This window comes from Mauremys mutica, chromosome 4 (genome assembly GCF_020497125.1).
Source record: "Mauremys mutica isolate MM-2020 ecotype Southern chromosome 4, ASM2049712v1, whole genome shotgun sequence".
In the NCBI taxonomy this organism is placed as follows: Eukaryota; Metazoa; Chordata; order Testudines; family Geoemydidae; genus Mauremys; species Mauremys mutica.
Window position 1 is genome coordinate 140118412 of NC_059075.1, and position 11091 is coordinate 140129502.

Sequence of the window (11091 nt, forward strand, 5' to 3'; positions counted from 1 at the left end):
CACTGATCCCTATGCCGTTAATGGAGATACCCTTCGAGAGGGTTGCCCTGGACCTGGTGGGGCCCCTCCCGAAGAGCACAACGGGATTCCAGTATGTTCTGGTCCTCGTCGATTATGCCACCCGGTTTCCGGAGGCCGTCCCGCTACGTAGCACGACCGCCCGGACGATTGCCGGAGAACTAGTAAAAATCTTCGCAAGAGTCGGACTCCCGCGGGAGATTTTAACGGACCAGGGAACCAATTTTACGTCCCGGCTATTGAAACAAGTATGTACTCTTCTGGGGATAAAACAACTCCGCACCTCCGTGTACCATCCCCAGACTGATGGGCTGGTGGAGCGTTTTAATCGAACTCTCAAGGGGATGATGCGGAAGTTCCCACCAGGGGAGCTCCGCCGCTGGGACCAGTTTCTACCTGCCTTGCTGCTGGCGGTCCGGGAAGTCCCTCAGTCCTCGACAAGGTTCTCCCCCTTCGAGCTGCTATACGGCCGCCGGCCGCGTGGGCTCCTCGACCTCGTGCGGGAGACCTGGGAACAGGCGGCCTCCCCAGCCCAGGGCCTCCTGGAGTATGTCCTACAGCTGCAGGGGTACCTATCTCAGGCGGGGACCCTAGCACGGGAAAATTTGAAGAAGGCCCAGGAGCGACAGGAACAGACCTATAACCGAGGGGCCCAGGTTCGGGAGTTTAAGCCAGGGGACCAGGTCCTACTCCTTTTACCCTCCAGCGAGTCCAAATTGTTGGCTCGCTGGCAGGGACCGTATGAGGTCGTCCGAAAGGTGGGAGCCGTTAACTATGAGGTGCGCCAACCTGGTAGACGTAAAGAAACGCAGCGTTACCACATAAATCTGTTAAAACCCTGGCGGGACCGAGAGGGCCTCCTGATCAACCCATACCCGCCCGAGCCGGAACTGGGTCCCCAAGTACCCCAGGCAGAGGACCCCCCGACCCCCATGCTTGGGGAGTCGCTCTCCGAAGACCAGCGCAAGCAAGCGAATTGTCTCCTGAGGGCCTTCCGGAAGACTTTCACCGCCGTCCCGGGGTACACCTCACTGGTCTGCCACTCCATTCAGACGGAGCCCGGAAAGGTGATCCGGGAAACAACTCGGCCGCTGCCCTACAGAATGCGGGAGGCCGTTGAAGAAGAGGTACAAGCGATGCTGGCCCTAGGCGTTATCGAGCCCTACCGAAGTGAATGGCGTAGCCCCGTGGTCCTGGTGCCCAAGCCTGACGGCACCCGTCGGTTCTGCATCGATTTCCGGCGGGTAAACGCCGTCTCGCGCTTTGACGCGTACCCGATGCCCCGAGTGGACGAGCTGTTGGACCGGCTGGGAGAGGCCCGGTTTATCACCACCTTGGACCTCAGCAAGGGGTACTGGCAGATCCCCCTGGAAGAGACCTCGAAGGAGAAGACCGCTTTTGCCACCCCGACGGGGCTGTATCAGTTTACCAGGATGCCCTTCGGTCTTCATGGGGCCCCCGCAACCTTCCAGAGGCTGATGGACCGCCTACTCCAAACCCATCACGACTATGCTGCCGCGTACCTGGATGACGTAGTCATCTATAGTCGTCGGTGGGAAGACCATCTGCCCCGGGTCGCGGCCGTCCTGAGGTCCCTAAGGCAGGCAGGGTTGACGGCTAACCCCAAGAAGTGCCGAATCGCATGGCAAGAGACTACCTACCTAGGTTACACCGTTGGCAGGGGGCAAGTAAAACCCCTGGTGGGAAAAGTCCAAGCCCTAATGGACTGCCCGACCCCAACCACCAAACGCCATGTCCGGCAGTTCTTAGGCCTGGTCGGGTATTACAGAAGGTTTATCCCGCAGTTCGCCTCCATAGCGGCACCCCTCACCGGCCTGCTCACGAAGGACAGCCCCCGGCAGCTAAGATGGACCCAGGAGTGCGAGACAGCTTTCCGGCACCTCCAGGGATGCCTCTGCCGAGAACCAGTCGTGTACAGTCCGGACTTCAATAGAGGATTCGTCCTGCAGACCGACGCCTCCGAGGTAGGTCTGGGGGCCGTCCTGTCCCAGGAAATAGATGGGCAGGACCACCCCGTACTGTACCTGAGCCGCAAGCTGTTCCCCCGTGAGAGAAACTATGCGGTGGTAGAGAAGGAGGCGCTGGCCATAAAATGGGCCTGCGAAGCCCTCCGGTTCTACCTTTTGGGGGCGCCCTTCATCCTGGTCACGGACCATGCCCCCCTTACCTGGCTGACGCGGATGAAGGACAAGAATGCCCGCATCATGCGGTGGTACTTGGCCCTGCAGCCGTATGCTTTTACTATCTTGCATCGAGCTGGCAAGGACCATACTAACGCGGACTTCATGTCCCGTATTGGGGGAATGGAAGAGCCTGGCCCCGACCGCCGGGCGCCAGACTTAAGGGGGGTGTGTGTAGCGAGTCGGTGTGGCTCCCCTCCTGCCCAGCAGAGGGCGCTCCCTCCCAGAAGCCCAGCTGGGCTGAGCCACCACTTCCTGTCCCCACCCCCCGGAAGTCAAGGGGCGGGACAGGAAGTAGAAAAGGAGAACGCCAGACCTCAGTCAGGAGCCAGCCACCGCTGCGAGCAGACGTGCCGGCGGGAGCTCCAGACTGGGAACCCTCCAGGACCCGAGGTGGCGATCCGGACTGGCCCCCACTGCCCCGCGCCCGGTACGAAGAGGAACCTGCGGAACTTCCCCGGGATTGGAACCCGGAGCAGCCGCCAGGACTTCCTCCCGCCCGGTACGAGGAGGAGCCGCCGCCGCCGCTTCCGCCCTGCTGTTACCCGGAGGAGCCGTCGGAGGCAGCCGGGCCGGACTTCCAGCAGGAGTTGCCGGACCTGCCCCCAAGCCCTGGTCCCGAGGAGCCCATGCAGATGGACTGGCCCGACCTCCCGGCGACCGAGGAGCAGGTACCCACGGAGGGGGAGATGGACTGTAGCCCGGGGATAGCCGACCCCTGTCAGGCTATAGGCACTGAGGTGCCCATGTCGGTGTGTTTCGGTCAGGACCCCACTGACCAGCGGCCGTGCTAGCCGCTAATAGGGCCCCGGGCTGGGACACAGTGGAGTGGGTGGGCCTGTGTCCCCCCTGCCACCCCATTCACGGGTGGCAGTCTCCCCCTCTCCCCAGCGCTCAGGCTTAGGCTTACCTGAACTGCTGCTCAGCCCTGTATAAGGGTCTGAGCCCTCTGTGTGTTGCTGCCCCGCCCTGAGCTAGGGCCTGGGCCTATAAACTGAACTGCTGCTCAGCCCTGTAAAAGGGTCTGAGCCCTCTGTGTGTTGTTGCCCCGCCCTGACTGTGGGCCTGGGCTTCCACTAACTGACTGGGTGCCTTGTGTTCAGCCCCTGCCTGAGGGTCTGAACCTGTGAACCTTCTAATGGAGACTGATCGCTGTTGCCCAGCCCCCCTGTTCCAGAGGGCCTGGGTTTATTGGGACTGATTGCTGTTACCCAAGCCCCCTGGTTCCAGAGGGCCTGGGTTTATTGGGACTGATTGCTGTTACCCAAGCCCCTGTTCCAGAGGGCCTGGGTTTATTGGGACTGATTGCTGTTACCCAAGCCCCTGTTCCAGAGGGCCTGGGTTTATTGGGACTGATTGCTGTTACCCAAGCCCCTGCCCCAGAGGGCCAAGGCTTATCTGAACTGCTGTTGCCCTGCCCTGCTCCAGAGGGCCAGGGCTTATCTGAACTGCTGTTGCCCTGCCCTGCTCCAGAGGGCCAGGGCTTATCTGAACTGCTGTTGCCCTGCCCTGCTCCAGAGGGCCAGGGCTTATCTGAACTGTTGTTGCCCTGCCCTGCTCCAGAGGGCCAGGGCTTATCTGAACTGCTGTTGCCCTGCCCTGCTCCAGAGGGCCAGGGCTTATCTGAACTGCTGTTGCCCTGCCCTGCTCCAGAGGGCCAGGGCTTATCTGGACTGCTGTTGCCCCGCCCTGCTCCAGAGGGCCAGGGCTTATCTGGACTGCTGTTGCCCCGCCCTGCTCCAGAGGGCCAGGGCTTATCTGAACTGCTGTTGCCCCGCCCTGCTCCAGAGGGCCAGGGCTTATCTGAACTGCTGTTGCCCTGCCCTGCTCCAGAGGGTCAGGGCTTATCTGAACTGCTGTTGCCCTGCCCTGCTCCAGAGGGCCAGGGCTTATCTGGACTGCTGTTGCCCTGCCCTGCTCCAGAGGGCCAGGGCTTATCTGGACTGCTGTTGCCCTGCCCTGCTCCAGGGGGCCAGGGCTTATCTGTGCTACTGTTGCCCAGCCCCTGCTCCAGAGGGCCTGGGCCTATTTGAACTGCTGTTGGCCAGCCCCTGTACCAGAGGGCCTGGCGGTCTAACGTTGTTCCCTGTGACTCCTAAAAGACCAGCAGGAGAAAAGAAGCGAGTCGGTGTGGCTCCCCTCCCGCCAGCCGGAGAGTTGAGCCCCGACCAACAGCTTACAGCCTCCTAGACTGTTTGCTGCTCAGCCCCTGCCCCAAAGGGCCTGAGCCTCCTAGACTGTTTGCTGCTCAGCCCCTGCCCCAAAGGGCCTGGGCCTGCTGAACTATTTGTACTGTTGCTCAGCCACTGCAGCAAAGGGCCTGGGCCTTCTTGAACTCTTTGTGTCGCTGCCCCACCCCTGCACCAGAGGGTCTGGGCCTCCCCAAACTGTTTTATATTGTTGCTCAGCCTTGCAACAGAAGGCCTGAGCCCTAATTGACTCATGTATTGTTGCTCAGTGTAACGGGCCGGTGTGGCTCCCCTCCTCCCCTGGGAGGGTTGAGCCCCGGAGACCCACGTTTACAGTTGGTACCAGAAGTGGGGAGTCGAACCCTTGCCTCTGTGAGAAGGGGCCGGTAGGTGGGTGGTGATTCACCCCCTTCCTAGCCAGGAACATGGATATGCAATGGCTGTTCCAGCTGCTGGTGGAGAGCCAGGAGCGGCAGCAGGCAGCCCAGCAGCAGCAGCAGCATGCCGCCCAGCTGGAGCAGCAGCAGCAAGGAGATGCCGCCCAGCTCCAGCAACAGCAGCAGCAGCACGCAGCTCAGCTGGAGCAGCAGCAGCAGCTAGTACAGCAGCTGGGGAACCAGCTGCAGCACCTCATGGGCCCCGCACCCCACCCCGCCGACTGGCCAGCGGGGGAGGGCACTGGGGGGGGGCCACGTTCGGCTGCCCCCCTGCGCCTGACCAAGATGGGCCCGGACGACGACCCCGAGGCCTTCTTGGTCATGTTTGAGCATGTGGCCCTTGTCGTGGGGTGGGCCCGAGACCAATGAGCCACTCTTTTGGCCCCATATTTGACTGGGACGGCCCAAGCGGCCTACTGCGGACTGGCGACAGAAGAGGCCAGAGACTACGACCGAGTAAAAGCTGCGGTCCTGGACACTTTGGACGTCAGCCCAGAGACCTTTAGACAGCGGTTCTGGCGCCAGACCTACCCTGCGGGCGCCCGTCCCCAGATGGTGGCCCAGACCTTGAAGTAGGCCTGCCGCCGGTGGCTGCAACCAGAGGTCAGGACGGCGGAGGAGGTCACCGAGCAGGTTGTCTTGGAATAATTTGTCCATACCCTGCCGGCCCGGGGAAGGGCCTGGGTACTCCGACACCGGCCGGCGACCCTGGCTGACGCCGTCTCACTGATGGAAGGCTTCCTGGCTGCGGAAGCCTCCATAGAACCCACCTTCCGGCCACCTACCTCCGGGCCCGAATGCCCCATAATGAGAAGAAGGTGACCAACCTGCCCAGCCAGCGAGGTCCAGGCCACGGATCAGAATCCCGGCCGGGGTCCCAGACCCAGCGCTCAGACGCGGCTTCCAGGCTGGCAACCCTGGCCTTCAATCAGGGGGCCCCGAGGGCCCGTCGGAGCCCCCCCGAAGTACCCGAGTGGCCCTCCCTCGGAGCGGGTGTCCCGAGCTCGGTCCCTGCTTTGGATGCGGGAAGGCGGGGCACCTACAACGGGACTGCCCCGAAATGGACTGTAGCTTTCGGCAGGTCTACGCAGGAGCTGGCCGGACCCGATTACCACAGGTCCCCAAACTCACGGTCCCGGTGATGGTTGGGGACCAAGCCATGCAGGCTTTGATTGACTCTGGGTGCGGCCAGACGTTGGTGCGCCAGGCTCTGGGACCCCCGGTCGACCCCCGTTTGAAGCCGATCCGTCTGCAGTGCATTCATGGAGACGTCCGGCCCTACCCGAGCGCTCAAGCCCGACTAACAGTGGGTGGTATCACCCGACAATTAGTAGTCAGGCTGCAGATCAACCCATACCCATGTCAGTGTGTTGCGGTCAGGATCCCCACTGACCGTCAGCCGTGGTAGCCGCTGCCTAGGGCCCCGGGCCGGGACGCAGTGGAGTGGTTGGGCCTGTGTCCCCCCTGCCACCCCACTCATGGGTGGCAGTTTTCCCCCTCACCCCAGTGCTCAGCCCCTGCCCCAAAGGGCCTGAGCCTCCTAGACTGTTTGCTGCCCATTCCCTGCACCAAAGGGCCTGGGCCTGCTGAACTATTTGTACTGTTGCTCAGCCCCTGCAGCAAAGGGCCTGGGCCTTCTTGAACTCTTTGTGTCGCTGCCCCACCCCTGCACCAGAGGGCCTGGGCTTGCTTGAACTCTTTGTGTTGTGGCCCAGCCCCTGCAACAGAGGGCCTCGGCCTCCCCAAACTGTTTTATATTGTTGCTCAGCCTTGCAACAGAAGGCCTGAGCCCTAATTGACTCGTGTATTGTTGCTCAGTGTAACGGGCCGGTGTGGCTCCCCTCCTACCCTGGGAGGGTTGAGCCCCGGACACCCACGTTTACATACTCACATGCAGCCTCCCCCGCCCCCTTGTACATAACAATCCTCTGTTTCATTTTGATGTATTTTAATGCTCTTATTCATTTTATTTATTAAATAACTGTGTTTACAGTAATATAGCAAGATATAAAATATATACACATCTTGTCCTGTACACAGAACACAGACCGCTCCACTGGATCCCACAACCTATACAGGGAGAAAGCCGTAGAAAATGCTGACATCTCCAAAATCATATCAGGGCAAGAAAAGGCACTTACTGTTTGCAACACTTGTACAGGACAGACACAGGGTGAGGGCTAGACTAAGTGGCCATGGTTAGTCCTGCTCCATCTCTACCGTCTCAGTTTCCATCTACAGCTGTTCACACTCAAAATGCAGGACAGGGGTAAGGTTAGCCCATCACCAAAAGAACCTTAATGTAAAGCAGTGTTCCTTCCTGCGCCTGGTGGGGATCACGCAGACAGACAACACCCCAGGCTGGGCATTGTCCCAGGGTAAAGCAGGGCTGTAGCGTAAGGTGGAGTCGTCCCTGGACGAACAGGGTGAGGCATGGGACAATGCAGCTGAGAGTTGCAGGGCTGGGCACCAGAAGAATCGCCGGGTGGAACTTTGGGGTATGGCAGGGAGGGGTGGAACAAGCCCTGCTCTGGGTCAGTCTCAGTGCCATTGGCCCACTGCCTTTGAAGAGGCCACCGATGAAGGCCATTTGTCCTACTCCCCTGGGTCCCGCAACCCAGCTCTCCCTGGAGAGAAACTTTGCCTTGAAATCTTAAAGCAAGCGACTTTGTTGTTAGGGCTGAAGGGGGTGGTGGCATGGGAGACACTGACCATGTGATGATACCAGTCAGCTCAGAGAGAAATCTGCCCCTTGTGTTCTTTGGGGGATTGTACCTTAAAAAGGGGTCAGCGGGAGGTGGAAGGGCTGAGTGTAAAGGACCAGGAAGGAAGTAGGGTCGTGGGAGAGGGTCAGTGCCAGGACATCCCGTTGCTAATGAGAATCCGCCTTCCAAGTAGCACCGCCCCAGGTCCGTAATCCTTATGCTGGAGAGCACTGCGAAGCGAAGTCTCCCGCTGAGCCACATGGCCCTGCCCAACATAAGGGCTGCAGAGCAGGGCCCTCAGAAGGGTCCTGAGGAGCATGAGGGATGGGACCCCTCGGAACCACAGGCTTCCCCCAGAGGGGCTAGCACTCTGGCTCTGCAGTGCTAACAGCTAATCCAGGGCCTGAAAGGGGTGAGCCGTGGAGTACTAGACCTTAGTCCAGTAGTGTAGCTAGTGGGGTGCAGGGGAAGCAGCTGCTTCCCCTCAGCACATTTTCAAAAAAGCCATGCCTGAGGCGAGGTTACCATGGCACCACGGGCAGGGCCCATGCTCCACTCTGAAGCTCGGCCTGCCTGGCTTCCCCCAGCTTGCTGCATACCCCGCCTGCACCCATCAGCTGTGTCTCCCAGCAGGAGGGAGACAGCTGATTCCGGGGCGGGGAGGGGAGGAGAGGGGAAGAGAAGAACTGAACTCCAGCAAGCTAGGCTCCTGCAGGCAGGCTTTGCTGGCTTCCCCTAGTGTGCTGCATAAACCCTGCTCCCTCCCTGCCTTGCCGATTAGCTGTCTCCCAGCAGGAGGGAGACAAACAGCTAATCAGCTAGGGAATGGGGGGAGAGGGAAAGAACTGAGCTCCAGCAAGCTGGGCTCCTGGGGAGGAGGAGAGGCTGGGGCCTTGGGAAAGAAGGGGGTCAGTCAGGGCATGCTCCCTCTAGGGGGCAGGGGCACCTGCCCACAAGCCATCAGCTGTTCAGCCAGGGCAGGGGCAGTAGGGTAGCTAGCTAGGGGAGTGCGAGTGCTTGCTGATTAGCTGGTTTTTGGCCACCAGCCAATCAGTGAGGGGAAATGCTCCTGGAGCAAGGGGCTGAGCAGCTGAGACACCCCAGCTCCTTCTCCTACCTGCTTCTTGTGGCACTGTGGCAGGTATGCTTTCTCTGGCTCTGCAGCAGCAGCTCCTAACCTCTTACCCAACTAAAGGCAGCCAGTAGCAGCAGCTGGTCAGTGTATTTCAAAGGGGGTCTTTCTTGTGGTGAGGCTGGCTTGGGGGCGGGGGACTGGAAACCCTCCAGGTGGCTGTGAGCCAGCACCTGGCTGCTGATGGGATGGCTGTCTGCCTTATACTGGGATTGGGAATTAGTGCCCTGACATGCAACTCCTCCTATTGTGCCAGTGTAGATCCTGCTGTTAGTACAGCTATTTGCAGGTGCCCTGTGTTTAGCTGAAACTTTGGACTTAGTTTAGTGGGGATGGACTCAGACTGAGAGCTAAACTGACACTACTATCCTGCTGTGTGGATCCCAGTTTGCTTGTACTGTGAATGTTTGGCATGCACATGTGGCTATATTTATCTCATTGTGCAGATGTGCTTGGTGTGATGATGACATTATGCTAAGATGAATCGTGAAAATAGTGTCCTGGTGTGATGGTGGTCACTCTGTGCTGTTCATGTGAATCTTGCATTTTTGTATGCTGGGTTGGTGTAGCCCTGTTGTTCCCAGGAAATTAGAGCCACAAGGTGGGTCAGGTAATATCTTTTATTGGAGCAACTTTTGTTGGTGAGAGAGAGAGAGAGAGAAGCTTTGGAGCTTTCATGGAGTTTTCTTCTTCCTGAAGAAGAGTTCTGTGAAAGCTCAAAAGCTTGTCTCTCTCACCAACAGAAGCTGGTCCAATAAAAGATAATACCTCACCCACCTTGATATATATTCCCCTCCGCCCCCCGCCATATTACCTCATCCAGCTTTCCGGGAGTGAGTTTTCATCATGACATGGGAAGTGCTCTGACTTGTCCTGACTTCTCTGTATCAGCCCCTCTAGCTTGCACTGCAGCCCAGTACCTGGGGGCTGGGTGCCTGCAGCGCTGAGATCTGTGAGATCAGGGACTCACAGACCCAGCTGGGAGGGGAAGGGCACTCCTTGTCGGCCTCTCTCTCTCTTGCTGCCTCCTTTTTTCCGAGTGCCTCATGATGCATAGAGTCAGCGTGGCTAGGTGCTGCATTGGAGAGCTTCCCAGTGCAGCCCCCAACCCCCTCTGCCCCATGCGAACCCCCAACAGACCCTGCCCACCTCTGTCCGATTGTCTCCACCCCCTGTTCCTGTGTGCTGCCTGCTTCCAGGGGTCACAGATTGCAGAGCAGCCCCCTCAGGAAAGATGAGGGGGGCTGTCCCACCAGGTGCGTGCACAGCCCTCCGGAGCACTGCTTTGTCCCGTTATATCCGAATTCGTGTTATATCGGGTTGTGTTATATCGAGGTAGAGGTGTAATTTAATATGTCGTGTGGCACCTTTTTTTATGTGTTGGCTCCCCATGATTTTAGAACCTGGCTATGCCACTGCCTTAGTCAGCCCTGCCGCTGCAGCACACATGGTAGCAGATGAGACAGAATGAGGCCCAGCTCCAGGAGGGTACCACAGCCAGTGCTGCGAAGGGAGCTGCATGGCCTGTACGGCTGGGAGAGGACAAGGGTGGTCATGGGGGAGAAGAGAGCCTGGCAGAGACAAAATACCGCAAATTATGCAGAAACAGGGCTGAGCAAAATTGTCTCCAGTGTCTGTTAGGGTGGATTTCCCTGCACCCAGCCACCCAGAAGCAGGTAAGGGAACAGGGCCCCTGGGTGCCACGCTAGGGGTACATGCAGTGCCCACAGCCATTCCAGGGAGGCAGCTCAGATATGTAACTTACATCCCCACTGGTCAATTTCACCATCGTTCTGCAGGAGGCACCATTGCTGCAGAAGCCCTGAAGGCCACCTGCATTGAACCGTCCCTCCCAATGAAGGCCAGGGCCTGGAGCCACTCCCTGAATTAAACCCCCTTCTTGTGCAGTGGGTAGGTGAAGGCAGCCAATGGCCTTTCAAGTCTTGGATGGTTTCAGGGCCAGAAAGGGGGATGGAGAGAGAGGAGGTCGGGGAGAGGTTACATCCACCCTGGACTCCTCTCTGCATTTCACCCCAAGTTACTAAGCTACAGCCTCCCCCCGCCTCTGGTGCCAATGCTGAGGAGACTCTTGGGGGGTGACTTGGTCTCCTGCATCCCTCACTATCCTTCTCTGTTACCTGCTTCCCACAATAGACAGACACAGTTAAACTCTCCCAGTGTCACAGTTACTGTCACTCACTGCCCCTGCACAGAGGCATTTGTTCCCTGTCTTCCCAACTTACATGGTACCATGGGGATGACTGCACCCAAAAGAACCTCTCGATTTGTGCTGTCCTTTCGCCTGTGTTGCCCCCTGAAAGCACAATCACATGCAACCACTAGGAGGCAGATTTTGAAGACAAGAAACCAATATAACTCCATAGTTCTAAGAGGCAAACGCCCCCAGCT